An 18,479-nucleotide genomic window follows, 5' to 3' on the forward strand; every position below is an offset into this window, starting at 1 on the left:
TCAAAGGTGCCTGAATAGCATACTATTTCTGGTAGATTTTCATAGTATGCATCCGTGTGTGCTTTTTGCATCCCAGGTTACTTGCCAGTGCGTATACCTCTGTACAATGAACGTACATCTTTCAATGAAATTCTCACTAGAGGCACTTGGTTAATGTCCATTTTGACACAGGATTTTTTTGGCACAGGGGAAGTTAATTTCTCCAAACAAAAAGTTTTTTTTCTTCAAATTGCTCTAAATCTATTGAATCAATATATAAATGTGCATTCATCTTTGCCATGTTATATTCATTTAGTTGACTAGTGGTATACTGATTAAAAAATAAACATTAAAGGAATAGTCTACTAATTTTCAATATTAAAATATGTTATTACCTTAACTAAGAATTGTTGATACATCCCTCTATCATCTGTGTGCGTGCACGTAAGCGCTGGAGCGCACTGCGACGCTTCGATAGCATTTAGCTTAGCCCTATTCATTCAATTGTACCATTTAGAGATAAAGTTAGAAGTGACTAAACACATCAACGTTTTTCCTATTTAAGACGAGTAGTTATACGAGCAAGCTTGGTGGCACAAAACACAACGCAGCGCGTTTCTAAGCGGATTTAAAAGATGAACTATATTTTATGGCGTAATAGCACTTTTGGGAGTACTTCGACTCGCCTGAAAAGTCCGCTCCCCTTCTCCATCTCATAATGGGAGAGGGAGGGTGTTACTGCGCCGAGTCGAAGTACTCCCAAAAGTGCTATTACGCCATATTACGCCAATGCTGTAGTTATGCAGCTGTTTGCCAGTAACTTACTGTAGATTTAAATGTATGTTAAATGAAAATTAAACATAAACTCTGTTTACAGAACAAAACTATAGAATAACATGCAAAGCATTCTGGGAACCAGAAATCCTTATCAACCCTTTTTCCAGAATGCTTTGCATGAGGCTGTTATATTAGTTTTATTCTGTAAAACAAAGGCTTGTTAATGTTTAATGTTCATTTAACTTTGAACAAACTGTTGCTAGTAAATAACATCTATTTAAATCTACAGTAAGTTACTGGCAAACAGCTGCCAGTAATACTGTAATTGCTATAGAAATACAGAGGCAATACAGCATAATGTGATAATATAACAGCTCGGAATTTAGATTTTTCCCATGTGGAATGGTGGTCAAAATCTTACATCTGACCTGCTAACCTTTATCACAGCACAAAATTATACTGAACAAAGTCTCTTCTGTAAGTGTTATATGTATGTAAAGACTTCAGATGCAAAAGCCACTAAACACCACCTCCATCAAAAATGGGCTAATGATATTAACCAAATGCTCTCGGCACGTTTTTGCATCAAATCCGCTTAATCCCGGCCTCAGGCCATTCAAAAATATCAGTTTTTAGGCAGAATCCATTATGAGTCTGATAAAAAATGGGAATTAACAAAAAATCATACCAGATGCACTTAGGGGGAATTGCATCCGAGCTCTTCATACACTGTATATATAAATTTCATGGACAGGCTCTTTTGACTTAGGACAGTAAGCAACGACCCAGAACACCCTACATTAGCAACCACTCAAAACACTGTAGCATTTGCCTGGCAACTTCTGCATGAGAAAGCATCTTTGTCAGAAAAGGTCAAACTTTAGTCTGTGTTTTTGTGTTTGTCTCCCAATCAAAGGCAAAACAACCTTTTATGTAAGTCAGCCTGATATTGTTGTATCTGAATTAGGAATTGAGTAAATGAAAGTTGAGGGGATGCACAAAGTGCAGCCTGGCTGTTTTCTTACATTATGACTTCTGACATCGCAGCAAGTGGCAGAGAGGCAAAAGAACGCCTGATTAGCATTGTGTTCATGTCCCACTGCCGTGACTCTGACTGGCTGAGCGAGAGCAAAAGAGCATGGGCGAGAAGGAGGTGGAAGGACAGAGCGAGGGGAGAGCCAGCTCAGCACTTTCAGAGGCCAGAGCGCAGAAAAGAGAGGCTGGTGAACCTGGAGGAGAACGAAAGCAGACACACACACACCTTTCTCAAAGGCTAATTGCTTCTCTATCTCTCTTTCTCTCTTTTCTTCTCGCTCGCCCAGTTTTCTGACTCTTGAGGGAAGGTTAATAAAGCAGGATGACAGTGTCAGGAGCAACTGTTGTTCTCTATAGGAAAACTTTATCTCTGTTCTCTGTCTGAGGTTAACAATGGAACAATACCTCATGAAAGAATACAGCAAGACTTATCCAGAAAACACACATAGAGTTACATTAGTAAGGACCTTGATATTTACTATCCTGACAAACCTGACAGTATTCAGTTTGATTTATGAGGATTGCCTATTTTTTTGTGTGTTTTCAGGACAATGTCATATGAGTTGGATAGAATGGTTGGATTTTTAGACTTATATAATGATCTATTGTAGGCATGACTCAAAAATACTTTAATGGGCCTGTGCGCAAACACACACACAATTAATATTGGAGAAAGATGGAATTTAAGCACACAAGTACGGCAGACCTGGTGTCAGGTGTTAGTTGTGTGTGTATTTGGACCAGTTGGTCATTAACTAATGCATGGTTAGAAGTGTGTGAGGACAGAAAGAGCTCTGGGTCAAGTAGCATTGACGCAAATACTCACACTAGACCATCTCTCCATCAACACTTTCCATTTATCTCTGTCACACTGCTTGCCAGCATTTACAAACAGACACACACAGAGAGAGAGAGAGAGAGAGAGAGAGAGAGAGAGAGAGAGAGAGGTTTGTATCAATGAATTATATTGTTGTCATACAAGGATAATTATATTTGTATCCACTAAACCCAATCCTTACGCACACATCAAAAGATTAGCAGTAAAGCTAAACATATTTAACTTAAAGGCAGGATAGGCAGGAATTATCTAAAAAACTTTTTAAAAATTTGTTTAAACTGTCTTTATATACCAATACATAATTAAAATGTTAGTACTCTGAAAAAAAGAGTATAATACTTGAGTGTCTGTAGACCTTTTACAACTGTTTTAAACAGCTAATTATTTCCATTCGGGACGAAACAAATGATTGGCTTGCGCGACTATCACTCTCTCTCGTGACCATGGCAGCACCCCTGTTGCTACGGGATCTGCCCACACATGCGCACACCGATTTATTTGAACGTGCACGAGGCACTCTAGGAAGAGCAAAAGTACGGCAGAGAAAGTGCATTCAGAACTCACAGTACCTGCATATGCAGTCAGCGAAGGCAAACGAGGCACAAAAAGGAATAAACGAAGAAATCAAACGAGAGTAAATATGGCGTGGCTTTTCCTCGAGTCGACGATGCGGTAGCGGTATTGTCTCTGGAGTGTAGTCCTCATCAGAGTCAACAATGCTTTCATCACGGAAACTCTTACATGCAAAACACCGTATGAATCTTCCACGAAATTCACCTTCATCACTTTCTCTTTCTCATCTCTTTCACTGTGACTGTGCTGTACTTTTTCCTTCTTCCTTTATTCCACAGTGCATTGTCTCTGTCCTGGTATTGGCAGGTCTCAGACATTTCCCTGTGCATTTAGACACATCATTAAGCTTTGAGTAAAAAAGGGCCATTAGTACGGTGGCCTCAGGGTGCAAAAATAAATTACAATGGTAAATTACTTATTTACAAGATTAAAAACAAATTTACATTTTTTTTAACAAATTTACAATTTTTTTAAAAACAAATTTACATGTTTTTTTAACAAATTTACAATGAGTGAACAAATTTACAAGTTTTTTAAACAAATTTACATGTTTTTTAACAAATTTACAATGAGTGAACAAATTTACATGGTTTTTAACAAATTTACAATGAGTGAACAAATTTACAAGTTTTTAAACAAATTTACATGTTTTTAAACAAATTTACAATGAGTGAACAAATTTACAAGATTTTTAACTCATTTACAATGAGCGAACAAAATTACAAGTTTTGAAACAAATTTACATTTATTACGGAAAGGGTAGGTACAATACCCTGACGTCACGCATCCGAGCCTCCGGTGAGAAACCCGGAAGTATCGCCGTGAATCACATGAGAGTTGTGAATGCGATGTTGTCTATTAGGCTGTACATAATATTAACGGAAAGAGAGTGATAATATATAACCTTTCATCGCTTCCGAAGTGACTAAAAGGGATATTGGACCTTATTTTCAGGTAAGTGAAATAGTTTTAGTTAGCTAACGCTAGCTGTCCAGGTTGCACACGTTTTGGATGGCGGTTATCAGGGTGGTTCGCTGACTTTCTCATTGGATTACAGACAACACGAGAGGGTGCTTAGAACGTTTTAATCAGGACTGCATTGTTCGTTCGCTCCCGGTGTTACAAGACTGAAAAGAGGAAGTGTGACGAGTTTGTTTACATGGTGCTGTAAACTCCAACCCAGGAGGACACTTCAGAGGAATCAAGGGTGCGTTAACTTGTTCGATGATATAATCTGAATAATCTTTAAAAGATTAGGATTTTATGTAATGAGACGATTTGTTAAAATTAGCTAAATTTATACTATAAATTATGTTTTCATTTAATCATTTAAACCTCTCTGAGTGTGACAGTACTGTAATGTTTTATCAAATTACAAATACTCTAATGTTGCCTAAGCAAACTGACATTTATGATAGATAGATAGATAGATAGATAGATAGATAGATAGATAGATAGATAGATAGATAGATAGATAGATAGATAGATAGATAGATAGACTTCACTGCAATCATGATTATGTTAATTTCCAGTGTCTGTGATATTGAAACACTAAAGGAAGAAGAGGAGGACCACCATTCGTTTCCTGATCAGAACACAAGAGAAGAGTGAGAAAAAAAATTAAGCATGTAATTCATTGATGAAAATTAGAACAAATAAATCTTATGTCCTCATTGATCTTTCTTTTTTCATGCAATTTTCTCCTCTTTCTCAATACACAGATCTAACAGTGATTCTGGGGCATTGCAACACTATGATTACCTGAAAACATCTCATATTATGGAAGATTATCGCAACATTTGTGTCTTGGATCAGTTTTTCTTGTTTCTCTGCCGTATGAGGCAGGGTCTTCTTTCCGCAGATTTAGCTGTAAGGTTTAAAGGTCCCGTTTATCCTGATTCCATTATTTAAACTTTAGTTGGTGTGCAATGTTGCTGTTAGAGCATAAATAATATCTGTAAAATTATAAAGCTCAAAATTCTATACCAACAATATATTTTCTTTAATAGAATTTCCGTTTCAAAGCCTATAGCAAACAGCCAGTTTGGACTACAGCCCTCTACTTCCCGTTTGAATGACATCCAAAGAAGAGTTTTTTTTTACTTACCTCCGCCCACTGGAATACGTCAGTCACCAGCTAAGCTCAAGTGGCTCTACTAAGCTAAGCTGCTGTTGAATCACAGCACACTAAACAAACTACACAATCAGAACTCTATAGGTATTTCTGAAGGAGGGACTTTATAGAACAAAGAAAACATCAGCTCATTTTTAGGAAAGTGAAAACAGCGCTATAGAGAGTAATTATGTGAAAAATATTGTCACAAAACATGAACACACGCTATATTGCACACCATAAACACAATCATAGTTTGTGTTAAATACTCTCATTCTCACAGCACCCATTCACTGCAGAGGATCCCATTGTAAGCAATGTAATGCTTAATTTCTCCAAATCTGTTCCAATGAAAAAACAAACCATCTGTATCTTGGGTGAAAAATTCCTTTAATCCCAAAAACAAACGTTTTTCATTTAAATGTTTTTACTTTGCTTTATTGTTACAATTTGTACAGTAGATAGAAAATATACATTGGAACAACTTTATATACAGTGGTGTGAAAAAGTGTTAGCCCCCATCCAGATTTCCCATGCTATTATTGCATATTTGTCACACTTAAATGTTTCAGATCATCAAACAAATTAAAATATTAGTCAAAGAATAAAACATGCAGTTTTTAAATGAAGGTTTTTAATATTAAAGGAAAAAAGTCAAAACTACATGGCCCTGTGTAAAAAAGTGTGTTAGTACCCACTGGCTTTTAATGTAAATATGATTGGTTCTAAAAATGTACATATATATTTTTTCATACTTGAGACAATATACATTGAAGTTCATTTATAAATAAAACAATATTTTGAACAATGAGTGAAATTAAGTTTATTTAATGTATAAATGAGTTGTTCTAAAACTGTACAGTTATTTTTCTTAACACGTATCTAATGTGTGCATTGCATGTCTGTTAGAAGTGTGTGTGTGTGTGTGTGTGTGTGTGTGTGCTATTCCTGGGTTTATAAGCATGTGTTAGGTAGCCAGTTGTTAAAAACAATGAGTCCAACTTAATTTTTACTGACTTCCATTTCTCTAAATATACTATTTGGAGGGTTTAGCCTCCGCCCAAATCTCCATCAAAGTAAATGCGTTCCAGGTGGATTCGGAAGTCAGTTCTGGTTTTGACAAAAAAAAAATCACACCATGTTATCCCTGTGATTCCTCTGAAGTGTCCTCCTGGGTTGTAGTTTATAGCACCATGTAAACAAACTCGTCACGCTTCCCCGTTTCAGTCTATGTAACCCCGGGAGCGAACAAACAATGCAGTCCTGATTAAAAAGTTTGGAGCACCCTCTCGTGTTGTCTGTAATCTAATGAGAAAGTCAGTGAATTATTTTGATAATTGCCATCCAAAACGTGTTCAACTTGGAAAGCTAGCGTTAGCAAACTAAAACAATTTCACTTACCTAAAAATAAAGTCCAATATCCCTTTTGGTCACTTCGGAGGCGATGAGGGGTTGTATATTGTCGCTCTCTTTCGTTGATGTTGTGTACGGCCTGGTACACGGCGTCGCATTCACGGCTCTCATGTGATTCACGGCGATACTTCCGGGTTTCTCACCGGAGGCTCAGATGCGTGGCGTCGGCGTGTTGTGCCTGCCCTTTCCGTGGTGAACGTGGATTTGTTTTAAAACTTGTGGTTTTGTTCGCTCATTGTAAATTTGTTTAAACAATTGTAAATTTGTTAAAAAACTTGTACATTTGTTCACTCGTTGTAAATTTGTTAAAAAACTTTTACTTTTGTTCGGTCATTGTAAATTTGTTAAAAAAACTTGTAAATTTGTTAAATTTTTTAAAAAATTTATTCACTCATTGTAAATGTATTCACTCATTAAAAAACTTGTAAATTTGTTTAAAAACTTGTAAAGTTGTTAAAAAAACGTGTAAATTTGTTTAAAAACTTGTAAATTTGTTTTTAATATTGTAAATAAGTAATTTACCATTGTAATTTATTTTTGCACCCTGAGGCCACGGTACTACGGTCTGACTTTAATTATACCCAAACTGGACCTTTCTGTTTCTTACAAACTCTTTATGTGGGGAAATTGTCCATAAAATTTCTTCTGTTTATGTTCATTTTTAGATAAATAATGACAAAACCAAAGCATGCATTTCAGCTCAAAGTGGGTGCTTGACCTATATATATATATATATATATATATATATATATATATATATATATATATGAAGAGTTTGGTTCCAAAACACAATAAATCCATTTTGACAAAAAAAATTTCTATACCAAGAAAGTGACAAGATGAAAACAACTATTTTCTGTTACAAACTTTCACATAGCATCTTTAGGTTATAAAAACATAAAAAATTCAAATCCATAAGTTGATTTTAAAAGATTTATTATAAAAACGGATTATTTTTTCAACAAAATGCAATAAATCCATGAAAAGTTTTTATTCAAAATGCTATAAATCTATTGAATCAATAGCCTATATAAATGTGCATTCATCTTTGCCATGTTATATTCATTTAGTTGACTAGTTGTACACACTAATTAAAAATATAAACATTAATGTTATTAATCAACTTTGTCATATTAAGAACCCTGTCATTGCGGTTACTTGACGCCGTCGCTTAACATCTTTCACAGAGATCAGCTGTAAAATGTTTTTGGTCCTGCTCGATTTTCGTTGACTTTGAGTAAAATTATGGAAAGTTTTTCATAAGATCCTCTGGGGTCAATGTGTTAGCATGAGAAGCTTAATGCTGTCGGGAGAACAAGCACCCGTCTCCCGAGTGCCTCTCAGGGAAATTATTACATGTTGATGGCTTACGTTTCTTTCCCATCACAGAAAACCATCACAGGTTTATCAATGCAATTAAAGTATTATTTTGTTTTGTTTGTTGATCACGAAGTACAAAGTAGATGAGGAAAACAGGGACTCCATGTACTCAGCGCGCCGCCATTGTTTGTTTACATTGCGTGAATGGTGCGCTGTAGGATTTATTGCGTTCTGTAAAAAAAGGGGGAGTGGCGTTTATCGCATTTTGGGAAAAAAGGGAGAAAAAATGACAGAATAACACGGCGGATATTGGATTTTGCGTAAAATTAAGAATTTACTTTTAACTACTGACCTGATATAATACTGATTTGGCAGTAACTCATTTTTTTCAAAAATGGCGTTTATCGCGTTTTGGAACCAAACTCTTCATATATATATATATATATGTGTGTATATGTATATATATGTGTATATGTGTATATATGTGTACAGTGCACTCCACAATTATTGGCACCCCTGTTTAATATGTGGTCATGGACTTCTAAAAATTCTCCTTTTTATTTAAACAACATAGAACCCAAATGCAAAAAAGACAAAGTACATTACTTTGGTGGTAAAGAATTTACACATTTAGAAAAAAAAAACTTGAAATCATGCGTTCCACAATTATTGGCACCCCTGATATTAATACTTTGTACAACCCCCTTTTGCCAACATGACAGCACTAAATCTCGTCCTATAACATTTCACAAGATTGGAGAACACAGAGAGAGGGATCTTTGACCATTCTTCTTTGCATAATCTTTCTAGATCATCCAGTGTCCTGGGTCCTCTCTTCTTTAGCTCGCCCCACAGGTTTTCACTTGGGTTGAGGTCTAGGGACTGAGATGGCCATGGGAGGACCTTGAGTTTGTGACTGCTGAACCATTTTTGTGTAGATTTTGCCACATATTTTGGATCATTATCCTGCTGAAAGCCCCAATGACGACCCATCTTCAGCTTTCTGGCAGAGGCCCTCGGGTTTTTATTTAAAATGTCCTTGTAGTTCAAAGCATTCATAATGCCATGCACCCTAACAAGGTTCTGAGGGCATTTGGAAGAGAAACAGGCACTCAGCATCACAGATCCTCCACCATACTTCACAGTGGGCATGAGGTGCTTTTCGGATACTCATCTTTAGTTTTACGCCAGACCCACTTAGAGTGTTTGTTGTCAAAAAGCTCAATTTTAGTCTCATCTGACCAAAGCACATGATCCCAGTTGAAGTTCCAGTACTGTTAGCAATCTCCAGATGTTTATGTTTGTGAGAAAAGGCTTTTTCCGTGCATGCCTCCCAAACAGCTTGTTGGCATGTATAGAGGTTCTGATAATTGTTATGGAGACTTTGTAACCCCAAGATGCCACTCTTTGGTCCAATTCTGTGACAGTAAGCTTAGGAAAATGTTTTACTTCTCTAACCATACTCCTCACTGTGCGTTGTGACAAGATAAACATGGGACCTCTTCCAGCCTTGTTTGTCACTGTTCCAGTTGTTTTAAACTTCTTAATGATTCCTCTGACTGTAAATACGGGCAAGTTAATTCTTGTAGCCATTGCCTGACTTATGAAGGTCCACACACATCTGCCTTACTTGAATGGTGTGTTCTATTGTCTTTGCCATGATGACAAATGGGTAAGAGAATTAGACCTCTTTGTCACGTCATATTTATACTCCAGGGAAACAGGAAGTCATGAATTACTAATTAAAACTTCCTAGATACCCTGACCAACTTTAGCAACTACAGAAAAATATATTTTAATTATTTTTCATAGGAATTGTTAGGGGTGCCAATAATTGTGGAACAGGTGATTTTATAATATATATATTTTTTTCCTAATTCGTGGACTTATTATTAACTTGTGCTAAAGGGTATATTTTTCAAACTTTTTCTGTTAGAGGTTATGCTTCTGCAAAAAAAAAAGAAATAATTAATTTGATCGGTTTTAACTAGGGCTGTCAAAATTAACGCGTTAATAACGCGTTAACGCAAATTCATTTTAACGCAACTAATTTTATTAACGCCGATTAACGCAACGTGCACTTTCTGTTTGACCCTTGGTCCAGCCCATAGTAGAATGAACAGAGACGCAGACACATGGGATCCTGTCTAAATGATTCAAAAGTTTTCATAGAAATAAGAACATTAACCAAATCGTCTAGCAAATCCAATGCTCTAAATGCTCGTTGGACATCTGAAATTATCTATATTTATACGTCTGAGGTGTAACGTTCCTGTCCTCCTAATGCTTAGTCTAATGCAAACATGTGTCTCAATTCATTTTGGTTTCGCTTTTATGCATGACTTAGAAAATAGACTGCAGGACTTGCTTGATGTTAAAAGAGTCATTAAGAGAGATAAATTCGGTACCTGATTATTGTTAAAGAGTTATTAAGAGCGACAAGACTCAAAAGCGATCTCCTCACGCTGACTGACTAACATCTGAAGCGCGTGCACACAGACGCGCGAGTGCGCGACCCGGATATATAGACATCTACAGAAAATTAAAGTTTTACAAATATCTGTTTTGATAAGAATTCACGCAGGTAGGATCTATAATCTGTTATGTCTTAAGTAAATGTTTGGTTAACTGTTGGGTAAAAATATCTGTTGTGTAACATCATATTAGATCACTAGATTTTAAGCAGCCTGTCACAATGTCAATCAAACAAAAGAAAAAAAAGTTTAACATATATTGATGATGTTTTTGCTTTGTGTGTGCTAAATCTTATAGTTTTACCAGTGATTTTAAGGTATTGATGTGGTAATTTAATGTATGGATGTGGTAATTTTTCTGGTAATTTAACTTTGCTGACTCTTTCAACTTCAAACAGGTGTAGTTCTGTCATATTTTTTTATATTCCACCAAATCATGCATTGTTCTATGTTTTAATAGAGAATGTCAAAATATGAACAACTATTTTTTTGAAAATTTGCTAATTTCGACTAAATTTGTCAGCACATGTCACAAATGATGCAGCATCAAATAAAAATGCAGAAAGAAAATTCTTCTTAAAGGAAAATGCATATACAAAACAATGGCTTGATGGTTCTGTTAAAAATGTAAACAGGCTGTTGTTAACATACATTTGCATAAAAGCATCTATATATGTATATATGATCAGAGTATTAAAAACCTGAAAAGTGTTAAACTAGGGTAAATTTAGAACGAATAAAAATGTGCGATTAATTTGCGATTAATCGCAAGTTAACTCATGAAATCATGCGATTAATCTAGATGAATTTTTTTAATCTATTGACAGCCCTAGTTTTAACACATCTTAAACAGGGGTGCAAATAATTGTGGAGGGCACTGTATATGTGTATATATATATATATATGTATGTATGTATGTATGTATGTATGCACTGTGACTCTTTGTTTACAACATGTTCATCAATAATAACCTAACTAATACCCCTGGCTTACACACTTTGGACCCCTTAAAGGTAGGGTATCACATTTTGAAAAATGCTAACGGTAGCCGACTAGCAATGAAATCATGATCCCACCCTCCATTCGAATCGCCCTTTAAAGTCACACCTCTTTCAAAACACATGAACACGCACAGATCAGACGTCTTCATCTCATGTCTCATTCACCAGTGAGAAAACTTTGCAGTACAAAATGAATAACATTACCAAAATAACCAACATAAACAACTGGTTTACATCTGAATTAGTTTTGCTCTTTGATGATCCAGGCAGTTTTTGCTGTTGTTGTTATAAAATATGTCTTTCGTTTTGTGGCTTCTGTGCAGGTTGTCAATTTAGCAGAAAAGTTTTTCACTCTCCCTCTGTTTACAGATGGGAGGTGAGGTCACGTGAACATATGGTGTCTGCGTTAACAGGCTGCGTGGTGGCATTCAAATTACGCTTACGGATGAGGGACAAAAAAGGAAATGTCCGTTCTGACCGAGATCTATGATTGGTTGAACATTTTTGGTCCTATGCCTTTCACAGATAACATACATTTCTACAAATATATTTAAACAAATTAACATAGTGATTGCTATCATGATGTGAGGAGACTTTTAACCAACATAACTAAAAATGTTTCTGGATCAAATGAGATACCATGCCTTTAAGCTTACAATTTATATGACCATAATTTAATAAATTACAAACTGCTCTGACACAGTGAAGATGTGATATATTATTATTGATTTTCTCAACAACAAAAAAAACTGTATTGGGTTTGCTGTGTGTTGGAGAAGTTGTTCTGAAGTGTGGGGCAATTGTTTGATGAGAATTGCGAAAGCCGTTGCCTGGGCAAATGATTGATCGTCCTGCTAAATATTGTCATTACAAAGTTAGCTACCACTGCCCCGCCCCCCTTCATTACTCACAGTCACATTAGGCCGCAGGGCGCATCCACTGTAATTTTATGCACTTTAGCTGAATACGTCTCCTGAATATGAAGTGTGCACTTGTACACTTCTACTCCCGTTAGTTCAGCCGGGACAATATTGAGCTTGACATGCAGGTCTGTGTATTTTTCTGCAAAAAATGTCAGCTGAAACTTTTTACTGTTAAAAGGCTGTTGCAATTTACATGAGAAGAGTCTGATTTAGAAGTGCATTTATTAGCTTCATCGATCTGATTTGTGTTCCTGTTTAGTGGGTTGACAAATATTCCTATAATTAATGTCCTGTAATGTATACTGTAATGTATATAATGTTATAAAGATTGGTTATTAAATTAATCATTAGTATTTTTATAAGCTGGCATCAATAAACATACCGTACTATCATACTGGTGTTGATGTGAAACAATAATATTTGAGAGTTGGCTAATTTGTATGAATTTGTATGAAGTGAATCAAACATGAACGATTATTATAAAAAACAATATGAAACCCTGCTCCTAAGCCGAACTTCACAGGGCAAAAGCAAGTCTAGAGTGGTTGTACGAATTAAAACAAATTGGCTAACTTTAGGGATGCACCGAAAGGAAAATTCTTGGCCGAAGCCAAATAACTCAGCCGAAGGCCGAATACCGAACACCGAGAATTTTTTTTATTATTATTTTGTCAATTTTCTCACCATTGCACAAGTTATATTCTCAGAATGTCCTTTATTTCACATTATTTAACAAAGATTAGTCATTAAAGGGCCTTTTTATACCTGGTCACTTTCTTTGGTCAGATAGATAGACTTGTTAAAACTGTTCCAATTTCATTCGACCACATAAATGAGTCCTGGCTAAACAGATATTAATCCGATCTTCTATTCCCGCACAAAATGCAAATAACCTATTCATTACTGTCAGAATCCTGCCAGATCCTTGTTTGTATTTAGATCTAGTTTAGCACGGCAGGGTTCTGACAGTACATATGTTCTATGTGGGAGATGCGTGGTTTTAGTATTGGTTTATTCTGACCACGCATTTCCCGCGTCTCGTCACTTTTTCCCTGATCCCTTACTTGTGATTATTTTCCAGGTGTATGTCATTTACTTTCTCCCTATTTTAGAGTCCTTGTGTGTGTTGTTCAGTACGGGTTCGTCTGTTGTTCTTTGTGATTCATGCCAGTCGTTGTCTTCAGTTTGTTCCAGTTACCAGTTCCTGTTTAAGTTAAGTGTAGTGTGTTTTGGTTGATGTTTAGTGTTTTGTTTACATGTTATGTTAGTGTAGTTCTGAGTTTTAGTGTTTGATCTGTTTGTGATCTGTTTGAGCACTATGTTGCACTGTCAAGCACCAGCAAAGGGAGAGAGAGAGACGGCGGCAAGATTGACAGAATATGGCAGGGGAAAAAGCGCTCAACAAAGCGGTCTAACAAAAAGCATATTGTTAATAAATGTTTTATTTCTCGTTTAATATAAGCATGTTTGTCATTGTAGGATTTTATTGGTTCTAGGAAGTTTTTATTACGTACCGCAGAAGCTTTTCGTCGTTATACTATGACATGATAAGATGAGCTAAAGTCTCTCGTTCTCCATGCTTGTGCATTCAGAAGACAAAACCCAGGATCGCCACCGCCGGACACTTTAAAATGGTTTTACCAACATGTTTTACTCTCCCCTGGTTAATTTGATTGCGTCATCAAAGACCTCATTGTTCGGTAACATTTATTCGGCCTTTTTACTTCTTCGGCCGAATACCGAAAATTTGTTTTTTTGCTATTTTCGGCTGAATAATTTTGGTTGCCGAACATTCGGTTTATCCCTAGCTACCTTGTAAAATAAACTGTAAAAAGTATTGTCAAATCAACATATATTTATATTTTACTTGAACTTAACAAATTAAGTTAAACAATTTGAACTTTTTTATAAGTTATGTCAACTTATAACAAGTCAAAACTTAGGCTGATAATAGTCAGTTTTACTGGCATTCTCGCAGCAGCCCCTATGAAAACCAGCCATTTTGTTGCACATTTTGCCACTCAACCAGGCGAGCTCTCACGTAGTCATGTGGAAAAGTGACATCAATGCATACCCTCTATAGGTTAAAGCCCGTACGTGCATTCGACCATACGCAGAGTTGTATAGTACTTAAGTATTTTTACTTTCTACATAAAAGTAAATTTTCAATTATTCGTATTTTATTAGTGTTTTTCTTTGTAAAACAAACATTCCAAAACATTATCATACTTTTTACTCCACTACATTTCATAATTTGAAGTTTTTGGTTTATATTTAATTTTTAAGTACATTAAACATCTAGTAATTTTTTGTACTTTTACTTAAGTAATTTTTTTTTTCCGTACTTTTACTCAAGAAAGTAAAAGTACACAATTTTAATGTAATTAGGCATTAAATAAATTTTAATATGCAATATATAATGTATACATAGTATGATTCTATTAGAACAGTGGTCTCAAACTCCCGGCCCGCGGGCCATTTGCGGCCCGCCCTCCCCCTCTGTGCGGCCCTTGTCACCTTTCAAAAATATAACATAATCTGGCCCGCAGAAAGATTTTTATTCCCTTTGTTTTATATTCATTTGATTTTTGATTTAAACGTTTAAGGGTTCGTTCACATTTCGCGTCTAACAACGCGTTAAAACGAGTCAAAGCATTTTCCACTTTCCAAAGTGCTCTGGAGCGGAAGTTGCGCTCCGTGGCGTGGGTCGCGTCACCCGTTGCTACGCAGCCATGAACCGCGCGCGCTCCGTGATGTTGAGGATAACGGAATGCGTGATCGGATTTTAATTCCTCAACTGAACCTCGCGTCAATCATATCATTGTCAACATGCGATAAGTTAATCTGATCGGGACCTTGTAGTGTTTGTCCAGAGAAGACTTGTTACTTCCGGGTGGATATTCAGCTGTTACTCAGAGAAGATCGAGCTGCAGTGGGGTTAGTTCACATCAAGTCACAGCTTCTAATGGAGACACCGCATATGGAGGCAGAGCCGTATGTGTACTGCAACACATTTTAAACTACAGATAAGAAAAGAGCCATCAAAGTGCCCAGGTTAAAGGGCGTGTTGCAGGTTAACCACCACTGTCGATTAATGGGTACATAAATCACTCAAGATATGTGTATAATTTTTAAAATGTCTCAAAAATGGTCTTAAAGACCACTTTTTTTACGTTTTTGGTATTAACGGTTTTTTTTACGCAATTCTGCGATGACGTCACGTTGGGGAGAAGTGGAGAAAGCCTCCGCCAGAGCCATAGAGATAGATGAGACATTTATTGCTGTTTAATACTTACGTATATAATTTGGAAATCATATATACATCGTAGGAAATATATAATGTGTTATACTGCAAAGTTACCATGCTAATTATTATTTATGATATATGTGGAGATAAATAAAACTTCGCAAATCTGCTGATTTGATCCATTCATGTCCTGACCACCAGGCTAGAGATTTTTAAACATCCTTAATCCACACTTACTAGTCTATCAAATAATATCTCAAATATATTGTTTTGTGAAATAAAAGGATGTTTTGTTATATTGTTTATGCGATTATAACGAATCACACGATCATTTTATACGCAGCAGCAGTCAGCAGCTGCAGCACACTCGGATCCGACCGCATAGATACTGTAATAAACAGGCGATCGGCGGCTTTTTACATCACGACAGACTATGCCATTTGAGGAGGAACCGCTCATTGATCACCGTATTTTTATAAATCCTGTACATGTTTGGACCTGCCGAACAGGTTGAGCACTTTTATATACTTTGTTAAGCAGAGAGGCTGCACAGTTTGACCAGCGGGCTGCGGGAACCGGCGCACATCACGCCGCAAGACAGTGTTAACTCAAAATGTATAACTATTATCAGATCGACCCACCGGGAAAGTCCCGACTCTCCCGATTGCCATTCCGCTACTGGCTGTAAGAAAGTGAGTGCGTTTGGGTCGCTGGTCCCCGCGAACAGATGTGACATGCCTCACTCAGCTTCCAGGATTAGAGACATGCTGCCAAAACCGTTTGTGCTGAAGATCGCATAAAGTTACACACATTTCAGGCAGGATCATGGACCCCCTCAAGCCAGCATGCACGAGTATGTTAATTGTTTGTTTACTTTCTACACGAACATATGCTAACGTTATGCTATCTGGCTGTCTGCCTATCTCTCTATACTAGCCTATCCATCTGTCTATCTGTCTATCTATCTATCTATCCATCTATCTATCTATCTATCCATCTATCCATCCATCCATCCATCCATCCATCCATCCATCCATCCATCCATCCATCCATCCATCCATCCATCCATCTATAATCTGCGATATCAGAACTGTACTTTACTCGTCTTTCTATAGTCATTCTCAATGCTCTCAAGGCGGCTTTGGTGAATTCTCTCCCCAGCGTGACGTCATACAGTGCGTTGTGGGGGAAAGGAGAATCATTGCAAACCGCTGTACTTTTTCATACTTTTTCGGGTTTTGTGATACCCAACAACATAAAATACAATGGATAACAGTTTAAATGTTTATTATCATCAAGCAAATTGCACAAATTCGTTGAAAAATTTAAACTGCAAAACGCCCTTTAAGTATTATACACCTCTGACCATACGTGTACGTACAAAGCAAAAATTATTTGACTTGTACATGTAAATAGACGTTTGACACATGCGCACTGTGACAGAATGCAATACAATCTCCTTGGCTACATAATACATTTTTCTGTAGGCGCATACGTGACCTACACGTACATGGGGTTTGATAAATCTGGCGGTGCGCGTACAGTACGCATGCACTCTTCTGATGACAAAAAATCCTTCACGTGCACAGTACGCGGTTTTTGATATTTTAACTCCAATCCTAACAATATGTATCTAGAATTTTATGTTATAAAATTTTATACAGATGGGGAAAGACACCCTCTCCACAGATAGATTGACAGACGACACAGCTTCTTAATAACAGCTTCCCTGCTCTCCTCTCAACCATTGGATAAATGCCAGGCTAAAAAAAATTATGAGTTTAGCTTCGTGCACCACCGCAAGAACCATCAAAGTAATGCCCTAATATGTGACATGCGGGACAAAGGTTCAAAATGCTTTGTGGTACAACGTAAAGCGTTACGTGTGGTCACCCTTACCTATGCCTTTGGTGTTGCTAGTGCCAGCTTTATGTTCAGTTGTGCTACAGAAAAGCTTGTGTGCTAGATAATAAATACTGTCTCACTTTTGTTTGTAGCCTATATCTCTATCTCTCTGTTCTCAGAATGAGAAATGGCAGTGGAGAGGAAAGACTTTTGTTAAGATGTGTTGTGCCTGAAGGCTTTATCGATGGATTGGGTGAAGTATGAGACTCTTCCACCGTTATTTAGCGTGTGAATGTCTTCCAATAAAATAACCATGTCATAACTTTCACCCACTGTGCTTTTGTTCTGCCTCCGTCACGCTGTTTTACTTTCTCTCTCCCTTGGGCATGTAACCACTCCCTCTCCAGCTGATTGGTTGATGTATGGGGTTATTCAGTGTCATGCTAAACCACAAAACTCATTCTGACGGGGGAGATAGTGAGAGAGTAAAAGAGAGAGAGAGTGAAAGAGGGGGGGGGGCAGAAGAGGAAAGAAGGGGATCTCTAACCAGGTGATGTCCCCTGTGAGTGTCTGTGTCTTTTTTTCGAAGGCTGGGCTCTTGGCAGACTGGCATCCCTGAGTTCACACACTCAAACGTGCATCAAAATTACCCATCAGAATTGCCCTTCACACCCTGTGTCCCAGAGAGGTGTTTTATGGTTATGCAGTGCAGACAGAAGGCAGAAAGGGCTTGTGTATCGCTGGCGCTCTGTGTGTGGCTTTCAAAGCGTGTCATGCCAGCAGTACTAAAGAGGCTGACAGAGACGGATCTGTGGGGAATTTACTACAGGACCCAGATCAACTGAGTCAGAGGAGACAAAGGAAATGTGCCTTATCACAGTGGAAAATGGCATTTAATCTGTGAAAATCTTTCTATGCCTGCTCTTCTCCAGTGTGTGCTT

The 18,479-nt window shown here is 37.0% G+C and overlaps 1 protein-coding gene and 1 long non-coding RNA gene across 4 annotated transcripts in view; both read left to right on the forward strand.

Annotated features, from left to right (window-relative positions):
- fgf11a (fibroblast growth factor 11a) overlaps window positions 1-18,479 on the forward strand; it is a 107,694-nt gene that overhangs the window by 38,968 nt on the left and 50,247 nt on the right. The gene's annotated exons all lie outside the window — the stretch shown is intronic.
- LOC129452390 (uncharacterized) lies at window positions 3,577-5,915 on the forward strand. 3 transcript variants are annotated; one of them, XR_012360414.1, is made up of 5 exons: window positions 3,577-4,156; window positions 4,260-4,409; window positions 4,735-4,809; window positions 4,924-5,071; window positions 5,228-5,915. It is a non-coding gene; the product is annotated as an uncharacterized lncRNA (long non-coding RNA). The 3 variants fall into 3 exon arrangements; XR_012360416.1 differs by lacking the exon at window positions 5,228-5,915 and having other exon boundaries at window positions 4,735-4,830; window positions 4,924-5,212; XR_012360413.1 differs by lacking the exon at window positions 5,228-5,915 and having other exon boundaries at window positions 4,924-5,212.

Source organism: Misgurnus anguillicaudatus, chromosome 21 (genome assembly GCF_027580225.2).
Source record: "Misgurnus anguillicaudatus chromosome 21, ASM2758022v2, whole genome shotgun sequence".
Lineage (NCBI taxonomy): Eukaryota > Metazoa > Chordata > Actinopteri > Cypriniformes > Cobitidae > Misgurnus > Misgurnus anguillicaudatus.